We start from the raw sequence: 27,810 nt of genomic DNA on the forward strand, positions 1-27,810 counted from the left end.
GGAGGCCCCAAACCTGCAAAAAGTCACTGCTGATATATTCTTTATCTACCACCTCTATTAGAAATCATTCACCCTAAACCCTTATTTGTGTCATCTAGGGTACTTGCAAAGAGGGGTAATTGATGCATTCATCCTTAGAGGATCCAAGTCCCTGGTTACAAAGTGGTTATCAGGCAATGGTTACTGACATTCCTGGTTGTTACTAGTCATGGTAGCAACAAGGGATGTCCACTGAATCCCACAGAAGTCAGGCCTGGCTGCATTATGGAGCAACTATCCTTGCTCTCATGATCAATCTTTTATCAATTGGTCCAAAATGACCTCGTGGCACCCATAGCCGAGTTTGGTGTGGAGCTTTTTTCTCCCTCATGGTGGGAAAGTTTCCTTCTCTTCCCAGTAATGGTCTCGTCTAGAGCATAAAGCTGTGGCAAAGTGAAGTGCACATTTCAAGTGGTCCCCTGAAAGATAGTAGCCCCTCCTGTTTATAGCACCTTAATCATAGAATATCCTTTTATTGTACCTACTGTTCACAGCAAGTAATGGATATTGGTTCAAGTTATACATGCATTTTTCAAGACAGCTGATATCAAAGGCACTAAAGCTAATGCATCAACTTTGAACAAGAGGTTGTCGGGCCAGCTGCCTCCGAGCTCTGCAGTATACCATGGTAATCTAATCTATTGTGCATTGTTCTATTCCATCATCATCTACAACGAGCCCATCTGACTTTTGCAGGGCCTGTATAGGTAAACTGAACAGGGGTATGATTGATTGGGACCACTACTTCTGCATCCTTTGAGACTATTAAGGAACATTAATCTCCACCATTCAATCTAGTTGTGATACTAATTCTGATTTACTACCTTGGCCCTAGAGCAGTTTTATGGTCTTTGCAACCATTGTAACCCTTAGTCTTTAGAACAGGAAGCAAAATGAGGGCTTTGCTAAGTACGTCCATCCATTTCAGGCATTCAGAGGCCAGTGAAGTGTTCAGCATAGATGCAGAGACTCACTGGACTAAGACTAGCTTGGGTGAGGACTTTAACTGATCCATACATCCTTACTCTAGTAGTAAGGTCTTAATCCTTTTATGCCAGTTTAAGTCCAACCCGGCATCCAACAACTCCTCAAAGAACTTATTGTTCTCCTTTCCTCATGGTCTAGTTCCTATGTAAATGACCACAGATACCTTCAGGGAAGGACATCATAAATGGGTACTATGTGCTTGTTGTAGTAGTGTAGCATCCTTTAAGAATTAGCCAGTATTGATTGAAGTGAGTATTGAGCAAGGAATGGTGACTTTCCATTGGGGCAGCTGGTGTCCATCTTCTGCTCACCTAACTCTTCACCTCTGGTTATGTTAAGTCAAGCAAAATACCTTCAGTTACCCATCTCCTTCCATCATATATATATAGTGGTGATCCACAGCCCTGTGAATCAGGGCTTCTGCTGTTCTCTTGGCTTTGTGACTCATGGTAATTAAGTCCATGTTCTGATGGTTAAGTGCTGTTGCCTGACCTTTGCTATTTCTGCATTCTCTCATTCCCATGGATACCAGAGAGCCCAGTTCCATAATCACCTCCTCTATCTATCCTGGCAGAGAGAGAACTACCAACTTCAGTGAGAATGGCACCCCCTCTTATGCTTTTTGTTTTGGGAGAAGGAGCAGCCCGAGGGTCATCCTAGAAAACAAAGTTATTGGTTCCTCTGTTCATCTAATTAAGCCATCCAGGCCACCTACCAGCCTTTCCATCCCCATTGATCAGGATGGCATCATGTAATCATGCCCAAGGATACTGGTAATACTGGGCCATGGAGTGAATCCATGCTTGCGTAGGAATGGGACCATCAGTACCAGGTGATGAGACAGCAATAGGAGACCATCATTTCTCTAAGAGTGGGATGACCTGGAGAAAGAACCAACATTGATTCTCCTTGAGGTCTGGGTAACTAAACTCATCCTCAACAGGGAACAATCCCAGACAAGATCTGCTTGGAGACATCAAAACTAAGAAGTAGAATGGATAGCAAGAGCTGAATCATCTTGGTGGTCACAGGATAGCAAGCAGGAAGGTGGGCCATGGGCAAGTATAACAACATCACCAAGGCTGCTGCAATGGTCTATGTGCCCTCAGACTTCCTGCAGCCATAGCTCCCCTCTGTGCAGCCATCATGTCACACCCAGAACCAAAGTCACTGCTTCTGCTTGCCAGCCAGCCTGGGATTGAAATCTACAAGGTCACCATCTCCTTCAGTCTCTATATTTGTTAGAATCTCCTTTGTTCTAGATGTTCTTCCTGAGGCGACCCACCTCTTGTAAACCAGTGAAGGGGAGAAACGTGGGCCTGGGCCTTCTGGCCAAGTCTGAGGACCCTGATGGACAACATTCACGCTACAGCTCCCCTTGTCAGGTTGGCTCAGGCTTTGACCTGCTCCAGTGCTGACTTCTCCATCTGCCCAATCTGCTTTCTCCCTGTTCCTTTCACAGGTGTGTATCCTTGAATCTCATACCCCAAACTACACTGGCACCTTTAGGAGAACCCAACCTACAACAGTTCACCGATATTGTGTTCCCTCCTCCTCCACCATCCATTCTAGATATGTCACTTCAGCCCTGATTTGTATGGTCTAGGTTGTTTTCCTGGAGGGGAAATGCAGACATTACTTCAAGAAGTCTGAGACCCCAGTTTTAAGCACTAGACCGATAGCCTCTGAGTTTTATTTTTTGGCCAGTCGTGAGAACACCAGGACACGTCTAGTGAATTCCAGACAAGTCAGTGCCTAGACACACCTCAATCATTCATAGTCATTTTGTTTATCCAAAATGACCTGCCAGTATTAAGTTTAATGGGACTTGAGTCCCTCGGAAGGAACCCCTCTCTCTGCCAGGAGCCAGAACTCACTGAAAAGAAACAAATTCCTCAAGTAGGTCTCTTAAAGAGATGCTAAGGACAGCCACTCCTGTTTTCTACCCTTGGTGAGAAAATATCATTTGTATTCTACCTACTGGTCACAGCCAAGAATGGCTATTTAAATTACACAGGCATTTCAAGGCAGCCATATATCCAAGGCAAAGTTGATGCATCAGCTGTGGACAAGAGGCCATCTTCAGGTCTATCAGGCTGGTAGCCTCTGACCTATGCAGTGACAGGATGGTTTCCATGATCCTTGCTTGCCTATTGTCCTTGATCATCCTCTACCACGAGTCCATCTGATTTTTGCAGGTAGCATACAGGCACACTGAAAGGGATATGACTGATGGAGATCTTCTGCATCCTTTACGACTTTGAGGAAACCATTCTACCCAGATACCATAGCCACCTTGGTTTCCTGTCTTGGGCAAGGTAGTTTTATGGGTTTCTCCTTGCTGTTTCCTGCCTTAGGAATTCTTATTCTACTCTTAGGTCATGAATAAATGAGATCTTTGCTAACTTCCAAGTGTGTCCAGTCCATTCAGACATTTAGCCAATGGAATGACCATCAAGTAGATGTAGAGACTCACAGGATGGACTGCAAGACCTACTTGGGAGAGAACTTTGACTTCGTACACTCTAATAGGAACATCATGAGGGGGTCTGGGCCCTTCATATAAGTAACATATCCAACCCTGTACACAGCAGCTTCTGAAAGACCCGAGTGTTTACCTTTCCCTAGGGGTATAGGTCCTCAAATGACCATAGAGTCTTTGAAGGACATGGGGAAATCACTATGTACATGTTATGGTATTGTGGGTCCTTTCTCAATTAGATTTGGGACTGGCTCAGAGTTGACCACTAGACAAGAGATGATACTGGCTTTCCATCTGGCTGGTAGACAAGTCTTCAACTGGTCTCTTCTGGTTAGGTGACTCATGTAATACCTTTTGGGCTAACCACCCCCCCCCCAATTTTTTAACAATATTTTCAATAGGCTAGTAGCCCTGTGAATTAGGACTTTTAATTGTCATTCTGGCTTTGTGGCTTTATATAATAATCATATCCATCTAGGCACGGAGGGTCAATTGCTGTTGCCTGCTGTTGTTTCTGAACTCTTACATCCCCATGGACACCAGGGAACTCTGTTACATGGGAACCTTCCTTACCAACCTGGGCCCACAGAAGAAAGCCACCACTAGCTTTTGTGAGGCTGGTGACTTCACTAGTGCTTTTGTTTTATGGAAAAAAGTTAATCCTGGGGCCTCCTGAGATTATCTTGGCTTTTCTGGAACTTTATTTCTTCTATCAGGTTTACATTTGAGCCCCTTTCTCTCTCCCTACCCCTACCAACCATGGCCTACAGACTGATTTCTCAAAAATATGCTAAGGTAGTGCTGGCATCTCTTCCTCATTTGTTATGTATCCATGGCTCTCTAACGTGGCTATGCACTAGAGTCACCTGGGCAATTCTAAAATGGATGCTTGGACCCTACCTCCAGAGACTGGAGAGGTTTATTTATGAGAGGTTGCAGGAAGCTTGGGGATGAAGTTTTCTAATCTTCCAGAATTTGAATATGTAACAGGTCTTCAGAACTGCTGCTATGGGCCATAATTTTCCTTGAAACCTCCTCCCCAAGATTTCCCATACTACAGAATTTTAGGACTAGTTCCTTGTATCCTCTCTGGACCATTCGTTACTCCCATCAGGGTCCCTGTGGGCAACTAACCATTGCCTAAGCCTCATATTCTGACTTCCCTCCTCCAGCATTCTCAAGACTCATTCCTAGGGGTGTCTTCCTACTCAGAATAGCCAGATCCCATAGATCTGTGGGTGAGTACTTCCTTCCCCTCCCATGGCAGAAAGATTGACCCAGTTAGGTCATGCTGTGACTTGCCACAACAGTCCTGGAAGCCACAGAGAGATGGGGGCATAGGTCAAGATGATAATGCATGTATCTCAGGTGATGCCTCTATTTTTAAGGGGAGAGGTACAGTGGATTCTGGGGGACTCAAGGATCCAGAGTCCATCTTCCCAGATGTCAGTATCATCCTACTCCTTCCTCACCAGATCCTGACTTTAGGAGACTTGCCAGGTATAAGAATTTGATATTCCTTGTGTCTCTATTTTTCTAGTCATACACTAGGGTCGACTTTCAGCAGCATCTGCACTTTGGCTGTAGGAGATGACAACTCCTTTAAATAATATCATAGCTTCTAAGTAGCGGGCCTGGGCTTCCATGTTCTCTTTAGTGCTAGTCTGGCAGTTAACCAACTTCAGTCCTGATTCTATTGCTTCTCTCCCAAATGCTAAACAAATTGTACCTCCTCTTCCATCTCTGTCATCCTCATTCGCGACAGGGGAGTAATCTCAGTCTTGATGCTTTAATACGGAGCTTCTCAGACTCCAAGCAGTCACCTTGTATGCCAAAAAAGCAGAGGTCCAGCCTGAAGCAACAGTGTTTGACTTATATTTTTGCCAAGTTCCTCAGGTGATTCTGATATGCAAAAAATTCAACAAGGGTCACTGGAGTATGCTGGGAGTTATTACTTCATTTGCAATCTGCCATTGTGGTCTTGTTGCCATAGGTAGCTGATGAGTGAATAATCTGATTCCAGAATCTCATCTACTTGCAGAGACTCCCACTGGCTGGAGATAATTTTGATATAACCTTAAGAGGTAAATATTAAATGTTAGATTTAGATAGAGTGCTAAGGTACTGATACCATTAGTGTTTTCTGTATTTATTTATTCCCAGAATATTAACACCCATTAACACAAGAGAATAAATGGGACAAAATGTAATCAAAGAAGGCAGGCAGGGGAAGAAATGGCAGACCATGTGGAATTCATAAGTCTTAAATCCAAGTACCAGTAATAACTTCAAAGGACTAAGTGCTTTAGTTAAGATACTGTCAGGCTTCAGAAAATCTAGTTATTTAAGATATCCAAAACATGACAAGTTGAAAAAACAAAAAGCTAGTATAGCTATATTAACATGTTAGATGAAATACAGAGGCAAGGAATTAGACATAGTCCCCTCAAAGTGATGAATTGTTTAGTTTGGAGACAGGTAATATCTTATCAAGATATAAAAACCAAAATGTGTAGTTTAAGGTGAAAAATTCTGAAGTGTACTGGGACACTAATATACCTAAGATAGATACTGAAGATTTGAAGACCGTAATGAATAAGTTGGACAAAGAGAAAACTACGCCCAGTAAATGCACACCACGTTCTGTTCAAGCAAATGCGGAGCTTTTGCCAAAAAAGGTCAGATACAAATAAAACTTCAGGAGGCAAGTTACACAAAGTGAGCTCTCATTAAATGCAAATAGGCTAGAAATACCAGTAATTAAAAAGCCATCCTATATCTGGGAATTGAGAGTCCCATAACACAACGGTCCATAGATCAAAAAGAAACCCACAAAGACAATGTTTTGGAGTGAGGTATTGCTTCTGTTTAGAATATAGAAAATCTGTAGAATGAAGAGAACATTCTTCCCTTAAGGGCCAGATAATCTACGCGGTTCTATCTTTTGAGTCCTCAGAGCTGAGGTTGCAAGGCAACCAAGCGAATTAAGTTCTAAAGAGTGCTAAGCCCCTCTGAGAAGACAGACACAGCATGGCCGAACACAGAAGGAAGACGGGCAGCCACAGAGGCAGCTAAGCAGTAGTCAGGGAAGAAGTGATAGAATTCTTAAAGGTAGACTGCTAACGTTTGGATTAATTGGGGGCGCAAAAATGAGGAGTTCACACTCAAGCTCTTTGCCAACAGCCCCTACTGGCTGTGCAAGAAGACAACAGGCAGAGACCAGAGTGTCTTGCAGGATAGGACTGGCTGCTGGAGGCGAGGCACAGACTTCTCCATTCCCTGGATTCTTAGAACAGCAAGAGAAGATGCTTGGAAAACTCTTTCCACCAAGGTGTGAAGACCCAAATTGCTTCTGGAAACGGAGGGAAGTAAAAACCATTTTACCCCTGTAGGGAGGAAAGTGTGATTTTAAGTAATCTATTATAGTAGATGGAGGCTGCTGGATAACACTGGGAGACGTCCTAAAATGTCCCACTGTGAGAAGCCAGGACACCCAAACATTGCCAGAGAAGAAACTTTCTACCTACCCCACACCTACCTTCTCCACCTGGGACCACTCTCACAGGGGCTCCAAGGAGTTACAGTGTGGGTTGGGGTGGGGCGGGTGGCCTTCCCAGTCTTCACTTAGTCATCGGGGTGAAACCGCCTTTGAAGTCAGGAACAAGGTCTTCACTGTTTTCCTAGTGACTGCAACCCCACTGTCAGTCCTCAACAGCCCGGCCTCAATCAGCCCCTGCCTGAGCAGGAAGAATCAAATGATAGTCTAATAAGCCTTTGTCTCCTTTTGTCTCACATCTCCTTTCTTTCCTTCTTGGCTCTCTCCAAAATATCCACGCTTTTGCTTAGTTCTTCCCAGTCTATTTCCTTGCACATTATTTTCTAAAAACATTTTCCCCCCAAAAGGGGGATTTTAGAATCGTGTAATTTTAGAATCATGCAAGCTACACGGACTCAACCTTGGAATCCATCAACTCTAAGTTCCCTCTTTTGTCATTCCTTGTTCAGAAGAGGACTAATGAATGCCACCCCTTCACTGCTGAATCAAATACCTATCCCTTGATAGGCAAAGTCATGCACTGATACCAGCATTAATTCAGACTGATCAAAGCCTTTGTCTAATATTTGACAATACCCACTAAATTGGATTGCATTATAGAGTATTAAGCCTCTTATGGAAGTATAATAAAAATGAGGCCTCATTCCACATAGTAGTTCTTGAGGCCTCATTCCACATACAGTTCTACCTACTAAAGAGACCAAACCACCACAGGTGGAGATTTGTTCAGGACCTCTGAGCAGTAAGGCATATTTATGCTAAGGCATCCAGTGGTTACAAATCCCCATACCTTATTAGACTCAATATTCACTGGCAGCCAGTTTTCTAGTCTATCTGTAGTGTATTCCTCACTATTCCAGTGTATTGGGCCAGCCAACATTCCTTCTCTCTTTCCCTGAGAAAGCTAATCACCTGGATAGTAATTACCCAGAGTTTTACTGAAAATCCTTTCTATATTCCTCAAATAGAAAAGGCAGACTTGGAGGATGTAGCTTTTTCCCCAAGGCTCCACTTTACTACAATACGTAGATGACCTTTTTCTCAGTCACAGGTAGCCTGTGGGAAAAAGTATACATCCATTAAAGCGGCCAGATGTCCAAGGTCAAAGTTTCTAAAGAAAAACTACAGCTAGGAAAGACAAGTGAAATATTTGGGCCATTTAACCTCAGAGAATGGCCTGCATTTAGACCCAGAACAGACTCAAGGCATTTTGCAATTACCTGAGCCTAAAACCGAACACTAACTCCGTGGGTTTTGTGCTTTCTGGTTGCTATGATAGTTGGATTCCTAATGTTTCACTTCCGGCCCAACCCCTGTAGATTTTAAGTTGCCAGGCTTGACCCCATGATTTGGGCAGAATCTAAACAGCAAGTTCTTAAAGGAGAAATTGATAAATCCTTCAGCTGTAGGCCATAATCAAGTTTTCTTTGTATGTGAAAAAGAAAACATTTTGGGAGTCTTAATCTGAAAGCATGGAGGCTCACACCGTTCTCTAAGATACCACAATGAGCAACTGGATCCTGCTGCCCGTGAGTCCCTCTCTGCCTAAGCAGTCCCTGCTGCAGCCCTGTTAGTCATGGGATTCCACATGCCATGGAATCTCTCTCACTCAGCATCTTCCTGCCAGCCTACTGTATAAGCTACTCTTTATTTCACACTGTAATAACCTTAACCCTGTGACTCTCCTGCCCTCGCCTTTAGAGGGTCCACCACATGACTGCTTAACTCCGACAGACCTGCTTTTAACTCCTCGGGAGGATCTACAAGAAAGTCCCCAGGACAAGGCTGAGTTGTCTTGGTTAACAGATGGCTTATATTTCAAGTGACTCCGGTAGGTACTGTGCAGGCTCTGCAGTCACTACTTCCTTTGAGATTGTGGAAGAACTCCTTTGCCCTTAGCCACTTCAGCTCAGCAGGCAGAGCTATTTTTCCTCACTCAGGTCTTTCTCCTCACTAAGGGAAAAACCTTGTATTCATATACACAGTAGGTATGTCTCGAGTTTCTCAGGATTTTGGAATGTCAGAGGCAAAAGGGTTTCCCTCACTTACAATTGGAGACCAGAGAATTGGCTGTATGTATAAGAATTAGATACAATGTAATTTGAGTAGCATTTAATTATGTGTTATGAACGACTTTGAGAACTCTTCCAGCTTGTAGAGAGAATCCACATAGAATGGAAAACTATGCCTACTTCTGATTTGTTCTAGCCATTATCGGAGTTTAGCCATTTGAAACTACATTCTGTGGAAGCTAGAGAAAAATCACCTTGCTGATAACACAAGAATGCTTCACAAAAGGTCCTACTGATCAAAGCTGTCATGGCCCAGCTATAAAGTTTCCCAGAAGATGATCTTAGAATTACTAAGGATGCACAGAGTTGAGCACAGGCCAAAATACAAAACTGAACAACATAATGGCTGTTGGTTCGATAAAGAACTCTGGTTTGGTCCGAGTGAAAAGCCCATCCTGCTAGACTTCATGAAATTCCTGTTACTGACATTGTACGTGATTTAAGTCATTCCACTACAGAAACGGTGATTACTTTTATGAAATACTGGTGGGGCAACATCAATAAAGTGGCCAACAATGATTACTTAGCCTGCCACACACCTCTCCTAAATTCAATCCCGGAAAGCCAGTGCACATAGCCTGCGGCAGAGTTTTGACCTCCATGATGGGGCATTTGAGGTTTGGCAGATAATCATCCAGCTAACCTCCTTCACATGGACGTCAGTTTTGATATGTATATTCTCTTATTGGATTGAAGCCTTCCCTTGCAGAAGAGCCACCACCTCCAGCAGCAGTTACAGTTCTACTAGAAAGGAATCCCTGCAATTCCACAATCGGCTCCAGAGCCACCAAGGGACGTGTTTTGTAGACAAGCTATAAAACAAGTATGCTATCTGGCTAATTGGACAGCACTTTCATTGTGCTTATCAACAAATTCTCTGGACTGATTACACCAATAGTACTCTTAAGATCCAATTGACATGGCTGGGCGCAGTGGCTCAAACCTGTAATCCCAGCACTTTGGGAGGCTGAGGTGGGTGGATCACAAGGTCAAGAGATCAAGATCATCCTGGTCAATATGGTGAAACCCCGTCTCTACTAAAAATACAAAAAATTAGCTGGACATGGTGGCGCGTGCCTGTAATCCCAGCTACTCGGGAGGCTGAGGCAGGAGAATTGCCTGAACCCAGGAGGCGGAGGTTGCCATGAGCGGAGATCGCGCCATTGCACTCCAGCCTGGGTAACAAGAGAGAAACTCCGTCTCAAAAAAAAAAAAAAAGATCCAATTGACAGTTTGTAGAAACCTTATACTTGCCCTGGTCAAAAGTTCTACCTATAGTGCTTCTGAGCTTAGGGGCCATTCTCTTTGGGTTACATAGGCTCTCACCATTTGAGATAATTACTGGATGCCCATGCATCTGGCCCGAAGTTCTTTTGGTCCAAAATTAGAAGATGAAATGTTTCCATATTGTAATGGTCTAATCAAAGCTATGAATAAGAGTTACATTCTGGTAGAACAATTTTTCTATAGAGTGCTCCTGGGAGGCAAAGACCTAAAACATAACCACCAGGAAATTTTTGCCTACAAGACAAGACACCTAAAAATGTTCTCTCCAACCCTGCTGGAAAGGTCCATGTCAGATTCTGTTAACCAACTCCTGTGCTACTAGACTTAGAGGAGTTGACTCCTGGATGCATGTGTCATCTGAAAACGGACTCCTGGGTACCTCTACTCTTATCAATGAATTCAAGCTAAAGGTTTCTAGGATTTAAAGCAGATAGCAGCTGAGGAGATGCTTCCCCCCCACACCAAGGTGTCCGAACTAGGCCTATATGTCCTTTCCTCATTTCTAATTCTTTTTCCTTTTCCCTGGAAGGACAAGGTTCTTGTCTGCATTTCCCAGTCTGTTGCAGTAGGGAGAAGCCTTAGTGATTGTTGGCTCAATAAAACTTCATACAGGTTTTTTTGTTCTAACATCCCAGGTCCAACTACCTGTAAAAGTTATAGCCCTAAACCCCTTACAGGTTAACTTTCTCATCTACCTTCAACTCTTGTCCCAATGCCTTACCTACTCAAAAAGCTGATCTCTTAGTTGGACCTGAGAAATGTGCAATGGGTCGTCCCCCTTACAACATTCCTTGGGTCTTGATACAGGCAAGAAATTGAGAGAGTCAGTAACAATATGTAGTAACCTAACTGACCCCTGGGGTTTAATTCTGTCATGTATATAAAATTCAGACTGAAGCAATGTCTATGCTCTATCAGATATACTTAACACTCATGAGCAGGCTATTTCAACACCGGCCTACAGAGGTTTAGATATGTGGATGACAGGAGGCCATGTGGGTTGGGATATTTAACTGCTATCCTCTCACTGAAGATAATTAAGTTATCTGGTAGGTCACAAGGCTGTGTTTGCTTCTCTTGGCAAATCTTTTGTACCACGGCATGGCGTAGCTGCTAATAAGTGACAAATTTGTCTGCTACTCTACTAAAAGCAATATTCATTAGCTTTTCTTGCCAGGGTAGTTTTAGATAAAATTACTAGATTATCTATTAGCTGAACAAGGTGGTGCCTTATTGCTATTACTGCATTCTGTAAACTCCACTAGGAAAATAGACTAACATGAATTGACAACAAAGCACCTGGCTACAAGTCTCATCCAGGTCCCCATGGTCATTTGATCAGTTCAGTTGGTCGCCTTTTAAGTCTAGGTTCACGGCTCAACGCCATGTCACCTGCAATTGTCATATTGCTGTTATTTGTGCCTTGTGTTTCCCCTTATAAGCTATGTATCTATTATCTCAGGTGTTTACAGAAATGTAACTCCTAACAAAATATTGGCCTGGTGACTTAATAGCCAATTCCTATGGTACAAAGTAAAAATTTAAACAATGAAATTCAGACAAAGTAAACCTGAGCTTCTGGCCTCCTCATTTCTCAAATATGGCTAAAAGAGCATCACTGATTTCCAGCTGTTTGTCACCTCCAGCGTGGGAACCAACCAGCGTGGGACCCAACCAACTTAGAAAGGTCCTTCCCAACACTGAGGGACACTTACAACCTGACTAAAGCTAGCTTGTCAGCAATGCTTTTGGAGAAAGATCTTGATCAAAGTGAGAAATGTGAAAGTCTCAGATGAGTATGAATCTACTTTTATCAGACCCAGAAAGAATGAACTGGGAAGGAACAAGGGAGAAAGGCTCAGGTTTAACATGTCTGAGATAAGAACCTGTCTCCAAGTGCTTTCTGAAAACCCCACAAGAAACCCTTTTGCATCAAACATCTTTGATGAGGTTCATCACTAGTCATTCTTTAGGACTGCAGTATTCCAGATGAAATGTTTGAAGAACACTTGCATCTCCCCTGAAACTGACAACTCTGGCTCTGAACTTCTGGACCCAATGACTTCTGTTTCTAAACAGCTTATGTATGTCTTTTTGCTAATAAAAGCTTCTCTTCCCTTCCCTCACTAAATGCAATGGTGGCTTGCCATTCCATAATGCCAGATTGTAATACCCTTGTTTCTCATTCTCAAGCAAAGCTACTCTGTAGTGTTTAGATTAATAGTCAACACTATCATCAAGAAACAGAAGTTAAAGGTCACAGAGGCAACAAATTGGCAACAGTTAAAGGTAGAGAATGTCTGGCTCTATCAGTTTGGCTCCTTGCAGGAAACAAATCGTTTAGTCAGATTAAGAGAGTGTGAGGAGGGTTTAGAGATTCTTAGTTGTGTTAGTGTGAAGAAAAAGCACATTGGTTAGTGTAGTAAGCACGGGAGAAGCTGTTGTCTACCCCAAAGGGACACGGGAAGGAGCATGGATTATTCCGTTTTTATGCTGCTGATAAAGACATACCCGAGACTGGACAATTTACAAAAGAAGGTTTAATGGACTTACATTTCCACATGGCTGGGGAGGACTCACGATCATGGTAGAAAGCAAGAAGAAACAAGTCACATCTTACATGGATGGCAGCAGGCGAGGAGAGTGAGCTGGTGCAGGGAAACTCCTATTTTAAAAACCATCATATCTCATAAGACGTATTCACTATCATGACAGCAGCCCAGGAAAGACCTGCCCCATGATTCAATTACCTCCCACCAGGTTCCTTCATACAGCAGGAGTACGAAGGGAAGAGCAGGAGTTACAATTTGAGATGAGATCTGGGTGGGGACACAACCAAATGATATCAGAAAAGTTACCCTCCTCCTTCAGATCTTGAGGCAGGAGGAGAGGGTCTGGAGACAGGGAGCCTAAGGCAAACCTGAGGCTGACTTCTTGGAAGTAAACCAGAAGAGAAAACCCATCCCTCCACAACCAGATGACAAGGGGGCCAAAGACCCTTCCCGCTACAAAACTCCCTTTCCCTTATGTCAAAGGTGAAATGCCTCTGACTGGCCCATGGGTTCATTCACATAGGGTATAACCAATTGAAGGCCTCTAATGAGTACCTGAAAGGGTTACCAAATCCCTTTAGTTTAATAAAAACCAAGGAACATTACAATCAGGGCTCTCAAGCTGCTTGCTGGAGCCCACTCCCACTCTGGAATGTACTTCCCATCAGTAAGTCTATGCTTTCTTCTGTTGCTTTGAGTGTTTGTCCAATTTGTACAATGCACCAAGAACCTGAATGATCTATAGTCAAGATTCTCCATCTGGTAACAATCTTAAACCTCTTGCTACCGTTCCCCATTGGAGGGAGCAAACCAGAGACAAGAGGGCCTGGCAGCCTGGGTGACGAAGTCTACTCAGGTTAACCACTGGGAACACAGAACAAGATGAAGGAGGAGCGTACATCTGAAGATGCAGACAGAAGATCCCCAGAACACTGGCCTAGTGATGAGCTGGGAGAAGTTTCACACATAGCTAGTGGGAATGTAGAGCTTTCAGCTGTTTCTGGGAAACAGGGTGGTGGTTTCTAGTGAACTATAAGGTCTACATGCCTCAATACCTAGGATATAGACCATGAATATCAAAAATCTGCACTAAGATTCAAGAATTCTCAGCAGTATTATTTTTACAGCAAAATCCTGGAGCTAATCGCAATATCTAATGCTTATTTCCAGTTCGCCTTTACCCTTCTGTTATAGTCAGTACCACAGGGGCAGACCCTCAATACTTGCAGGCCACACTTCCCTGGTTCCTCTTTCAAGCTTGTCCCCAGCTGGTTTTGCTCAGGGAGAGGGCCGGTGGGGGAGGAGAGAAACGGAGAGGCTGGAGTGTTCCTCCTTTTACCACTTGGCTCAGGCAGTTTTCTCAGACTGAGGCCACCTTGCATTCCCCTTCTCCAGGTGCCTCACCCTGTTGTTTTCTAAGGCTGCCTTTCTTCCAAGCCCAGGGGCAGTTGTGGGTCCATGTAGCTGTTAATTTCTCGGTCTCCTTACCATATCTATAACTTGTGTAACTCCCGGCACCTCCATCCTCAGAATAACGTAGATTAAATTCTTTCAATACCAGAAGTGCTTTGTTTTCCTAGTTTAGACTGATGGATAAAAGGTGCACTGCATAAAGAAACACCTAAACGGTTGACCTATTTTATGAAGCTAGCACAATTTTGATATAACAAGAGCAAGCTGTATGTTAACAGCAGTCTGAATTATGGGAGGAAGGTAAAACTTCAGTCCCAGAGAAACATGAGTATGGGACTTCAGCCACAATCCCCCACCCCCAATACCTGGGGGCAATTGTGTAAATGCATCTTGTTCCCAAATAGCTGCCTCACTTATCTTCATGTTCCTGGAATTTATGGTATAATGTGCAATCAATAGCTTACATTACTTTAATTTAAATTCTTGGTAAACAACTTAGAAACTGCCTCTTTCCCTTTGAAAATCCACATGTCACTGCGGCTAGAGTGTATACATTCAGGGTAACTTCCATCTATGTTCCTGTGCTGCAGTCCTCAGTCTTGGCCCAAATCAACTCTGATTTTATTTGTTCAGTTTTCTTTTAGTCTCCTTACATCTGTAGGCCTAAAGATACTAAGTCAAATACAGCAGTTTATTAAGAGAAAGTTGGATTGTCTCAGAAATGCAAGGATCAATATGAGGAATGGGAACCAAACTCATTGCATTAATGTGTTAGAGAAAAGCCATGGTGGTTTGCTGCCTCCATCCCCCGTCACAGACATTAGGTATTTCTCCTGTTATCCCTCCCCAACCTTCCTACCCCTTGCTATCCCACCCCTAGGCCCCCACCCCCCAACAGACCCCAGTGTGTGATGTTCCCCTCCCTGTGTCCATGTGTTCTCGTTGTTCAATACCCACAGGCTGGGGAGGGATAACATTAGGAGAAATATCTAATGCAGGTGATTGGGATGGAGGCAGCAACCCACCATGGCATGTGTATACCTACATAACGATCCTGCCAGATCTGCACTTGTACCCTAGAATATTAAAAAAGCCAGGTTCTCTCAGGTCTCAAAGCATTTGTAAGTGTTTTCCTGTTTCAAGTTCTGTGAGTTTTTAACTTGAAAATTCAGTCATTTTAAAATCATGATTCAGGAAATCCTCCATAGAGGTTTAGAAACATTTAATGCCTCACTAAAAGCACTTAGGAAAGTATTACTGCCACTTTAGCATCATCCTAGCAAGTCGAAAGTAATGCTAATGTTAAAAAGGAGAAAAATATTTGTAGTTACGATCAGGTGGTAAATCAAACATATGCTTCAAACAATCCTAGTCTTCATTTTATATTCCAATATTTTGGGAAAAGTTTCCAAACTCATGTAGCCAAGTTTAAAACAGGTAAGTCAAAAGAAGTGCTTAATACAGTGCTTTAAGCAGGACCCGGGGTGATCGGTGACAAACCTATCTTCTGCTTAAGACACTTAACCTCCAACCCCTTAAGGATACAAAGAAATTCCAGTGGGTCCTGCTTAAAGGGACGTAGTCAGGGAGGGACCCAGTGCTGACCAAGATACTTACACAGGCCTCCACCTCTGTGAGCTCAGACACACTGGCTCATTGCTTAGCAAGTCAAAATTAGTGCTGGTATTAAAAGCCCTCCTTCTCCTAAGTCTCATTTTAGCTTAGAGATGGTAACGTTAAAGAGGAGAGTAGTTTAAAGGATGAGCTAATGGCCAGGTCTCCTGGCTCAAGTTCCGTCATTCACAAGCCAAATCTGTCTGTCCCCTGACTTAAGGTGCCTAGAAGTCCTCACTCATCCCCAGTCCCCAGAAGGTCCAGCTCTTACACTTACCAGCTATATGATTTAATACATTAATTTCTGCTTATTTCTCATTCTTTAGTGATCCTAAAGAGGAATAGTTTGAGATTTGCCTAAACTTGTAACTATACTTGAATTTGTAATGTTTCAAAGAAAACTTTTCAAAGGCAAGTGTTTAAGGTTCTAAGTTTATCTCTGGATATTTATTCTTTGACCCAGTAATTATGAGGCAGAACATTTTAGATTGAAAAGGTGTCATTATTTGAAATTATATAATTTTTATTAAGTCTTCCATGGATGCGTAGAAAATACACTATTACAGAGAACTTTCTACCCTATTATCAGTTCACCATATTAGAACCAGATTTTTCCCCCACTCTAAGAAAATCAGGAAGGAGAAGAGAGAAAGGAGGAACCATTTAACCTAGTCACGGCATTCTGTGATACAGCCAGGATTTCCACATACTTTCATAAAGGCACTATTCTAAAATATTCATTATTCATTTGGTGTTGAAAGTTGGAGAAAATTTAGATGCTTGAGGAAATAAATCACAGCAGTTAGAAACCATGAACTGCTGGTAGAACCACCACCTGTCTGGGGTTAAAGACAACTAGAGCACAATACTGTTTACACAAATTCAAGATATACATATTACCCCGAGTAGATGCATAATTTAGATTTTTAAAACAAGTTAGTGATTGGCTATGAGGAAGGTAAAAATGGGAGAAAAAAAGAATCAAGGGAAGAAAAGAGAGGCTGAAACAACTCTGGTTTTTATCATTCAGTACCTTAAAGATCAGGCCTATGCAAATCAGTTTTGTTCTGAAACTTTGCCACCCTTCCCCTTCAAATGAGTTAGCAGGCTTCTTTGATGAGACAGGCAGTCTCAAAGACCGCTGTCATGATCTGTCTTCTGGTAATTATGATTGCATAATGCCCTTCCCTTGAGTGTGGTCAGGACCTGCAACTTGCTTCCAGCCCGTAAGATATGGCAGAAGTGATGGCCTATCACTTTGGTGATCACAGTACATAGGATCACAGCCTTTGTCTTGCATGGATTCTCTTTCAGGCTTTAACGAGGCAGGCAGCCATATGAGGGAACCCACATGGCAAGGAAGTTAAGAAAACCTCCAGAAACTGAGGGTGGCCTCCAGCCAACCACCAGGAAGAAAATGAGGCCCTCAGTTCAAAGAACTCAGTTTTACTAACAACCATACAAAGTTGAAAGTGGATGCTTCCCCAGTCAAGTTTCCAAGATGAGAATGTAGCCATCACCTTGCTGCAAAGCCTTGTGAGACCCTCACAGAAAATCAAGTTAAGCTCTGCCTGAACTGATCCACAGAAACTGATGTACATTGCATTATGATGCACATTGCATAGGCTGCTAATTTTCAATAGCATTGTTATGCAGCAACATCTGCCAATGAGCTTTTGACTAGGTTAGGCTAACGGCACACACTGACAGGAGATTAGACAAAATCAAAGCTTAAGTACCTACCCTCTCTATTAGCTTTGGACACCACCTCACAGCAGCTGATTACCTTCCCTTAGTGCCTGCTCTTGCTAGATGGCCTTCAGGTGGCTCCAGTTCCTGGTCTCTGGGAAAATCCCTGATCTCATTAGCCTAGTTAGCAGTTTCCTGATATTGGCAGTCTCGGCGTTACTGCACCAATCCCTTTTAACCTTGTCTTTGACATCTATTCAACTGTTTAGATTTAGAATTCTACTGGACTACTCAAGGTTGAGTACAAAAACTAAGCCCACGCTGGCAAGAGGCCTTATGTTTGTAACTGATTTGTTCTTGATTTCTTTAGTGCCATGTAACAAAATATCTAAATATTGCTGAAGGAAAGGACATAAGCAGATCTACTGGGAAGCATACTTGTGGATTGAATAATTAAGATGTCCATTTTCCCTTTGATTTATGCAATCAACCCAATCCCAAAGTGCCAGAGTCTTTTTCTGTAAGAAATTTACAAGATTATACTGCAACTCATATGGAAATGAAATAGCTAAAGTAGTTTTAATGTAGAAGAAATAAGGATTCTTACATGATCAATACTCAGAATAAAGCTGTAGCAATCAAGATACTGTAGTATTGACAAGGGTAGACACAGATCACTTGTCAAATTAGGTTTTCTGAGAAGTAGATGAAGAGTTAGGAATGCACAAGTTTTATTGGAGAGTAATACCTGTTGAATAGGGGAAAAAAGAATCCACCAGATTGTAAAGTTGACCTGAAAGAGCATTAGGACAAATACCTAATACGTGTGGGGCTTAAAACCTAGGTGGGTTAACAGGTGCAGAAAACCATCATGACACATGTATACCTATGTAACAAACCTGCACATTCGGCAAATGTATCCCAGAACTTAAAGTAAAAAAAAAAAAAGTTGATCTCAAAATCTGAATGGCAGCTCTAGAGAAAATTACCTAGTAGGGGAGATGCATAAAATAGCTATGTCTTTTGATTGGTGGTGAGGAGTGCGCTTTTACCGACAGCCTGCAGCCAGTGACTGACCAAGATGATGGTAGAGTCATTGCACCAGCTCAACAGAACATGATCTTACCTCAAAAGCTCAGGCAGACTTTGAAGAGTTCACAGCTACAGATTGTCCAATAGCCACATTCCTTTTACATGTGCATTGACTCTCAGACCATCAACAGAACAGGATAGGGAATGCAGAATTAGGCCCACACAAGGTGGTCTCTAAAACATCAATGTAATCCAAAGAATAAATCTTTAATAAACGGCCCAAAACCATTAGATATTCATATTAAAAAAAAGAAGTCTTTTCTCATATCTCAGTCTCTATGGAAAGGTTAACTTGGATCACAGACCCTGCGTAAGAGCTAAGGTTACAAAACCTTCTGGTCTCATACAGAACCACTGCTGACCTGGTCGTTCCTTTTCCAGTATGGTCTGTGGCTGCTTTTAACAACAGGAGCAGAGCTGAGTGTTTTTACAGACCACAAACAGCCTGCACAGCCTGACATTTTATTGCTTTCAGAAAGGAGTCTGCTCAGCCATACCATAGGCTCTGCTGGGTTGTGTAGCTCAAGCAGCATAGACTGGACTTGCTGAGGGGTCCGATTTTGCTTTGGGCCCCACTTGGAGCTTTCAGCCTTTCTTGTCAATCAGTATATGGGACAAAGCAGTGGTCTCAGGTGTGGAATGTGCTGCCTCCAAACCTAAAGAGCCCCACCAGGTGCTGTGCTTCCTTTTCATGGTGGGAGATTAAGATGCAGTAACTCATCTTTAACTTTGCATGGAATTTCCCAGTATACTCTTGACTGTTGGACTTGTAAAAACTTACTACTCTGGCAGGCTTCTAAATATTTGAATTGTTTCTCATTATGAGGCACGGCACCTTACCAAGGCCTCCGTTGTGTCAGCCCCCTTCCTGCTCATCCAGTCCAATTATGCCATTGTTCAAGTAGATCAACATGTCCTTTTGTATATACAGGAAGCTCTGGGGCAAAACCATAAGCATACAGAATTGTCTATTCCATGTGAATGCAACTCATTTGATTCTCTTTCGTGATAAAGATGTTTAGCACAGTCATGACTACTTATCATGTATCTGGGGCTAGGTTTATTTTTACCAAACACAGCTGACATCATGGCAGCCACGGTTGGGGCAACTCCTTAGTAGACCTAGCAAACTCCCTGTGAGCTCATCTGGTTTTTGTAGCCAGACTGGTGAATTAAACGGAGATAAGATAGATGCTGCTACCTGTCTCTTATTTATAAATTACATTAATCTTTGCCACACTTTCCTAGGATGAGATATTGTTTTTGACTACTTTGGCTGGAGGGAGCAGTTTGAGGTTTTTCATTTGCCTGTCGTGTATGAGTTGTTATAATCAGGGAGGGCCAAGGACTCAATGTAGAAAGTACCAACTAGCATATTTGTCTATTCTGATTATACAATCTAATAATTCTATAAAGGTATAGAAGTGTGGCATTGGGCAGGAATGGGCAAATAGATCAGTAAAGCATTTAAGACACAAACCCATGCATACAAAAAACTTAGTATTGACAGCTGTATTACTGACTACTGGGGAAGAGATTATTCAATAGGTTATTTATCCATAAAGAAACTAGAACTTGGAGGCCGGGTGTGGTGGCTCACACCTATAATCCCGCCACTTTGGGAGGCCGAGGCGGGTGGATCACAAGGTCAAGAGATCGAGACCATCCTGGTCAACAAGGTGAAACCCCGTCTCTACTAAAAATACAAAAATTAGCTGGGCATGGTGGTGCACGCCTGTAGTCCCAGCTACTCGGGAGGCTGAGGCAGGAGAATTGCTTGAACCCAGAAGGCAGAGTTTGCAGTGAGCTGAGATCATGCCATTGCACTCCAGTCTGGATAACAACAGCAAAACTCTGTCTCAAAAAAAGAAAATAGAATTTGTTAATTCATCTGTAACTGGTTAAAGAGAAAAATCCTTAAATGTAAGGCAGAACTTTATTTGAAGAAAATGTAGACTATCCTTATGACTTCAGTATGAAAGCTCTTAAATATTTAAATTATTCATAAAAGAAAAATTTTAACTGCTCAAAGGACATCAAGCACATGAAAGAAGGAAGCACAGTTGGATACAACAATAGATTCTGGATTAGTCCCCAGAATATCAGCTAAACAAAATGGTGAGAGACACCATCAATAGAACCTTCCCAGAAAACTCAAGTAAAATATTTTCCTGCACATGATCAAGGAAAAACAAAGTTATGCCATTGTTTTCGTCTAATTTAAAAGTTACCAGTACCCAAAAGTTGACAAGGATGGGGAACAAAAAATGTATTCAACTGAGAACAGTTTGGTGCTGTAAGAATAGGTACCATCATGGTAATGTTAAAGATGTGCATACTCTGAAACTCATCACTCCCAGTTACATCCCCTAGAGGAATATTGTATACCTGCACAGGAAGTGTTCACGGCAGTACTGCTCCAAAAATCTGAACCTTAAATATTCACCAATAGAAAGGTATATGAACCTATCAATCCATTTCATTTACATTTAGTAATGAAAAGTAGACTATAGCAACGTGCATAGATAAATTGCACATAATGAGTGCCTGGGAGCAAGTCAGTCGTAGCTCAATGTAAAATTAAGCCTGCAAAAACATCCCACAAATACATCCGTAACATGTCCAATGTAAAGAAAATTGAAATTCATGAGGTAAGAAGTGAGTTGTGGGGCTTTGATTAAACAGATTGGCAGCTACAGCCCTGCCTTTTCTTTATTCAACTACAATTTTACTTTGAACAATTGTCTTCACTGAGAAATGCTTTGAGTGTACAAGTCAGTAAGCTTGTGTTTATACCCGCATAACCATGCACCAAGATACAGAAGCTTTATCGCTTGAGGAGCTTTCCTACCACAGGAAACAATGATCTGATTTCTCTCGTTTCAGATTATCTTAGGCTGTTTTAGAAGACTGTCTAGGTAGAATCATGAAACGGAATCTCATGTACACCTTTAACCTCTGGGTTGTTTCACTATCCTGTCTAGGCTCTGAGGTCTTCCAGCCATGTAAACGTCAGTTCTCTTTATTAGGAACCATTCTGCATATTTTGGGTGAAAGTTTCCCAATTAGACTTTGGTATATCAACTTCAAACCAAATTTATATGCCTGGAAATAAGCTACTTTTTTTTTTTTTTTTTTTTTGAGACAAAGTCTCACCCTGTTGCCCAGGCTGGACTGCAATGGTGTGATCTCTGCTCACTGCAACCTCTGCCTCCTGGGTTCAAGCGATTCTCCTGTCTCAACCTCCCGAGTAGCTGGGATTACAGGTGCCTGCTGCCATGCCCGGCCAATTTTTTGTTTTAGTAGAGACGGGGTTGCACCATATTGGTCAGGCTAGTCTCAAACTCCTGACCTTAGGTGATCCACCCGATCGGTCTCCCAAAGTGCTGGGATTGCAAACGTGAGCCACTGTGCCTGGCCAGTCTGTTTTAACTTGATACATAATACAGCGGTAAACTATATAAAGGGTAACACAAAGCATATTTAAGTGTATAGTTCAGTGGCACTGAGTACTTCTACATTGTTGTGCAGCCAGAACTTGGTCTACTCAGACCAAAATGCCACACCTGTTGAATGCTGTTCTTCCCTCCTTCCATCCCCTGGCAATCACCATTTTGTCTAAGTCTGACTATCCTAGATGCCTCCTAGAATTGGAACCACAGGTTGTCTCTGCGTAACTGGATTGTTTCACTTAGCATATCTTCACATTTCATGTATGTTGTAGCACGTGTCAGGATTTCCTCATGTTGTGTACATGTTTTATTTCAGTAGTTTTTGGGTAACAGGTGGTTTCTAGTTACATAGATAAGCAGTGGTAATAGAGATTCTGGCGTACCCATCGCCTGAGCAGTGTACACCGTACTCAGTATAGTCTTATCCCTCATCCCCCTCCCACTCTTGTGAGTTCCCCAAGTCCAATTATCATTTTGTCTTTGCTGCCTCAATTTAGCTCCCATTTATAAGAACATACAATGTTTGGTTTTCCATTTATGTCTTTTTATATAAAAGATCAGAAGGGCTTTAGTGTTTTAAGTTTCTTGCATCTATGTTTATAAATACCAGGCCAAAAATTCTCTTGTGCTGTTCTTTTGAAGCTCAGATCATCTTGTTTGTGAAACTAAGATTTTTTTCCTTTGGAAGACTTTGTATGATTGGGATTGAGAAAGCTTAGTTATGCAATGATCTGGGCCTGATTTAGTTTCTCTAGTTATAAAGCTCCTCAGATGACTCAATTCTTGATTTTTTTGGTAAATGTTTTTCTAGAGGTATATTCATTTTGTCTACATTTCCAGTTATTGGCATAAAGTGACTTATGACGTTCTCATTCTACACTTCTAGTTATATTTTAAGTACGAATCTTGTTTTCTCAGGCATCTTTTATGATTTTGGTTTGGATTTCCATAAAAGCAGATCCTAACAACCTGAATTGCAAGAGTTGTCAATGTGGTGTGGCGAGACAGGAAGAGAAGGCAGCAGCCACTACAGGGATGCTGTAAGCTACTCACCACCGGTAGTGGCTGAAGCTTGATCTCATGGGGAAATTCTAGATTTAGTCCATCTGAGGGGTGAAGGCACTGGGGTATTTACATACTAACTAAACAGACATTGGTTTAAGCCTGCTCCAAAGGTATTCATTCCAGTAAGCCATCCTGCCCTATGTGAAAGCAAATCATTTTCCATGGCTTTGGGGAAGAGTCCTCAGGCAGAGGCCTGACACTGGCAGCTGGAGGTCAGCCTGTACTTACTGATGTGGTAGGATGCAAGGAAAAGGGGTGGGCACCAGAACCTGCCACACCAGGCAGATTACAAATCTTCACTGGTTTATCTTCTTGGACTTTCCAGATAATGTTTTGTCAACTCTCCTTATCATTGATTTCACCAAGTTTTTTATCACATAGAATCAGAAAGGTAGAAAAATTTGCTCACTCATGGAAGATGCAAATAGTTGGTGTAGATTTCCTGTTAAATACTGTCTTCTGCATCTTAAGTTTTGACTCATGGCATTATTTGTAGTATCTTCTCATTTGCATGATTTGACCTTATAACAATGTTTTCTACATTCTACCCATGTGAGTTTAAGTTAGACAAAGATAACTAAGTTGTATCTTGGACAAAGGCGATACATGTAAGCAGCTATACGGTGGCCCACCTCCATCCCCCAGCATGCCTCCAGTTTTAGTTGATAGTCAGTGCATGCTGACAGCGTCGTACCTCAAGGGTCCACCACCTGTTTTACTCTGCAAGAGGTTTTTCTGGAACCCAAGGACTCATTCAATCTGCATGCAAGGTAGTTTAGAGTGGGGAAATTCAAACTCCTAGGGGCAATCCTCAAAAAGCGATGGAAGATACCTGTGTAGTCTCATCCTGCAGATGCACACCTGAAGGACGTTCTCCAGGGCTCCTCAGAGGTCCGCAGTGGGAGCAAATCTCAGAGACCCAGAAATCCCCAGCCATAACTAACTTAAATAATGTTTGTTTCTTTTACTAAATATTTTCTCACTCCGCTTAATGCTACACCCAGGGATCACCTCCCAAATAAGCCCTCCTGCATTTGCATTTTTCCTCAGGCTCTGACTTCCGGGAAAACCAGACCCAGACAGGATGGCGGCAATGTCTCAAAGTCTGAAGCTTTGTGACCTAGTTTCTCGTCATTTTGTGTTCCATGTATACCTGAAGTTAACTGAGCTAAGTTATTGGGCTCAGCGATCTGTGTCTTAGCTCATACCTATTTTTGTTCATGTCTTCAATATTCTTAGCTGTGTTTTCCCCTTAATGTAAACACATACACACAAGTATCAGACACCTGTGGCATTTCAGGTCCCTTTCTGAATAGCAGGTTGCATCCTATTTATGCTGGAGCCTGAACTCCTGCCCTGGGTTTCCCCATTCAGATAAAGGCAAAGGATGTCCCAGATCCCTGCTCAGTGCCCATGTTCATTGAAGTGGGATGTATAGGAAAGGCAATTTTGCATGAAGGTAGTGTGCAATTTATGAGAGGGGGACAGATCATTTCTTCCCTCTTCTTGAATAAAGTGTCAGACATGGATTACATAGAGTGTCAGGGAAGGGTCTGACAATATCCAGCCAGTTGCATTGTTACTTCTTTCCCTGTTACAGGCATGTTTCTCCCAAGTCCCATCCCCCGTGACTCACTGCTAGTTCCAGTGGCTGATGCCTTGGACAGGCCTATGCAAGCTTAGACTCATGCTCAGTGTCTGGCCTCAAGTAAGGTCTGTATGTCTGTGCCTTCTAGGCACATATATACTCACAGCCTTGAAATGAGGAGTCTTAATACCTTCAGGATCTCTACCAGTGAGGAGTGGGAGTTGATAGATGAACACACAGATGTTCATCTTTTCACATGAAAGACTGAGACATCACTTCCATTCTCAGAGATCCCAGAAGCTATGCCTTGTATTGCTATTTCCTAGACTCACCCCCTTTCTGGATCAAGGTACAGGGATAAAGGGAAGCACTGGGTAACTCAGTGGCTCTAGCATCTGAATGCTATAAGGCAATGAGTAGTATACAAGAGCTTGGCTTTTTTTTTTTTTTTTTTTTTTGAGACGGAGTTTCACTCTGTTACCCAGGCTGGAGTGCAATGGCGTGATCTCGGCTCACCACAACCTCTGCCTCCTGGGTTCAGGCAATTCTCCTGCCTCAGCCTCCTGAGTAGCTGGGATTACAGGCACGCGCCACTGTGCCCAGCTAATTTTTTGTACTTTTAGTAGAGACGGGGTTTCACCATGTTGACCAGGATGGTCTCGATCTCTTGACCTCGTGATCCACCCACCTCGAGCTTGGCTTCTTAAACTGACTTAGAAACCTTGAAGAATGAACAGCTGACTCAGGTCAGCTGACTACCAACTTAGGACCTGCCATGAAAGCCAGGAATTGACTTTCAGGAGACTTTCATTTCCCATGGGTAGGTGACAGATCAAACATCAGGCTGAAGACTTGACTATAAAGATGGCAGAAATACAAAAGATGTATCTAGCTTAGGAGACATGTCAAGGCTCTACATTCAGACCGCATACTTGACATTAGGAGATACTGTCATCTTGATAGGGAGAAAGTGAGACCCTAACACTCTGGATGAGTACAGTTGGGTGAACACATGAGTACCTTCAATTCTCAGATTCCCCCTAAACCTTCTGGGTTTGAAGTGGTCCCTCTCCTTTATGTTTAAAAAGAAAAACCCAAACAAAGACAGCTTCCTGTTGCCTGAAGACCATAACAAGATTACATCTTAGGCAGATGTGTCAAAAGATGTTGTATTCCTTCCTCCAAAAGAAAAAAAAATGCACACCAAAAAAAAGACCAACCCCGCCCTTTTCACTTATCTCTAAGTTTTCAGATCTGAACTAGTTGTCTTACTCAAGGGGAATGGATTTCCTTGAGAAAAAGCCTGTAATACCAGGAGTATTTCCCCAATCTTTTGATAGAAATAATCATTTTAGCGTATACTAGGTTAGAAACTCAGATTTGAGGTCTACTATAGATCCTAAAGCAGTATATATACACCAGAAAACTCACTATCCTATTGTGGACATCAGGCTAGAATCAGATTCTTGAAACCAGGTGGTAAGTGGAGTCCTGCTCGAAGTTCATGCCACAGTAAAGCCGATGGTTCAGAGAATCCATCCTGTGGTTCTCCCCTAGTTCGGGGAATAAGTTTGATGTACTTAGCAATTTGTTAAGTTACATTGTTTCATTGACTTGGGCAGGACAAGATGATGCACTGTTTCAGGGGATTCTAACTTGACCCTCTCTACCTTAATGTGGTTCATTCTGATCTCCAACTGTATATATTAAAAAGAAAACAGCTGCCTTTGAGGGATTGCAGAAATTAGTACCGAACACTTAAAGGATCCAGGGGTGGTGGTGGTTGTAGCTGACACTTCACTGGTCTAACCCCTCAGATGTGGCTGACAATTGACCATCTCCAGCTTCACTCAGTAGTAGCCCTAATCACAGCTGCTGTGCCAGATGCTTCTTTATTGGAACATATTGACATTGCTTTGAGACTAGGATGTAGCCAGCAGGAAAACATCTGGGTAGTATCAGTAAAGATGACCAAAACTTTTGTTTTGGCACAAGGCATTGTCTTCCTGCTCTGTTATGGTCTGGAAGGATGCAAACTGCCTTGACGTTCTCAACACCACTGTGATCCACTCTCAGTGGATCAAGCTGATTGGACCCGCTGAACGAAAGTGGTTTTTTCAGGGAAAACATGGGGAGAAATGCCAGATATAGTATGCACCTAAAGGAAAATACATTTTTTTTAATGTGGTTTTTTGAAAGTCTAAAAAACCATGCATGCCAGAAGGTAGGTGATAAATGAAGGTAATTTCCTTCATTGTGACAATATCCCAAATAGGTCTGGTCTGGGGCATATGAAGACAACCCCCCTAAGGCATAATTGACTACCTACCACTAAAAGAGAGAGCATGTTGATATGGGAGACAACGTACACTGTTCTTGGATTTTTTATTCATTTTTGTGAATGTAAAATCGCATGTACCAACCTCACAAATATTGTGCCTTAATGGATTTCTTGGGTCCTTTGAAGTGTCAGTTTCAAGTGGGGCCCAAAGAAAGAATAGTAAGATCCATTTCGTATTACAAACTCAGGCCATATTAACAAGTCAGAGGTAACAAGTGCAGATGGGCATATTTTTCTGGTCTTTGGTAAGCCCCAATAGACTTGGCAGCATGAATCTCTAAGGTTCTGAGCAAGATTATACCATCTACAACAGAAAAGCAGTCCCCGGGCTGCTACTGGGTCCTTGCTGAATCTCAGTACTGATTACAGGGTATTCGAAGCCTGGATTTACCAGGCAAGGACTTGGTCACATCCATTGAGCCATGAAGCTGGGTGACTACAGCAGCATTCTATCTTATATAATGGGTACTGGCCACTTGAGAGCACCCAAGGAATTCTGGATAGCATGTTATTCCTTTTAATCTCATCTCCAAGAAGGGGAGAGAGGGGGAACAGAGTGAATGTAAATCTCTTCTCCCTAC

The 27,810-nt window shown here is 42.5% G+C and overlaps 2 long non-coding RNA genes across 2 annotated transcripts in view; one reads left to right on the forward strand and one right to left on the reverse strand.

Annotated features, from left to right (window-relative positions):
* LOC144582140 (uncharacterized) overlaps positions 1-27,810 on the reverse strand; it is a 140,120-nt gene that overhangs the window by 62,170 nt on the left and 50,140 nt on the right. The gene's annotated exons all lie outside the window — the stretch shown is intronic.
* Positions 1,583-3,434, forward strand: LOC118152847 (uncharacterized). Its single transcript, XR_013534206.1, has 4 exons — positions 1,583-1,858; positions 1,970-2,073; positions 2,289-2,488; positions 3,225-3,434. It is a non-coding gene; the product is annotated as an uncharacterized LOC118152847 (long non-coding RNA).

Source organism: Callithrix jacchus, chromosome 4 (assembly GCF_049354715.1).
Source record: "Callithrix jacchus isolate 240 chromosome 4, calJac240_pri, whole genome shotgun sequence".
NCBI lineage: Eukaryota > Metazoa > Chordata > Mammalia > Primates > Cebidae > Callithrix > Callithrix jacchus.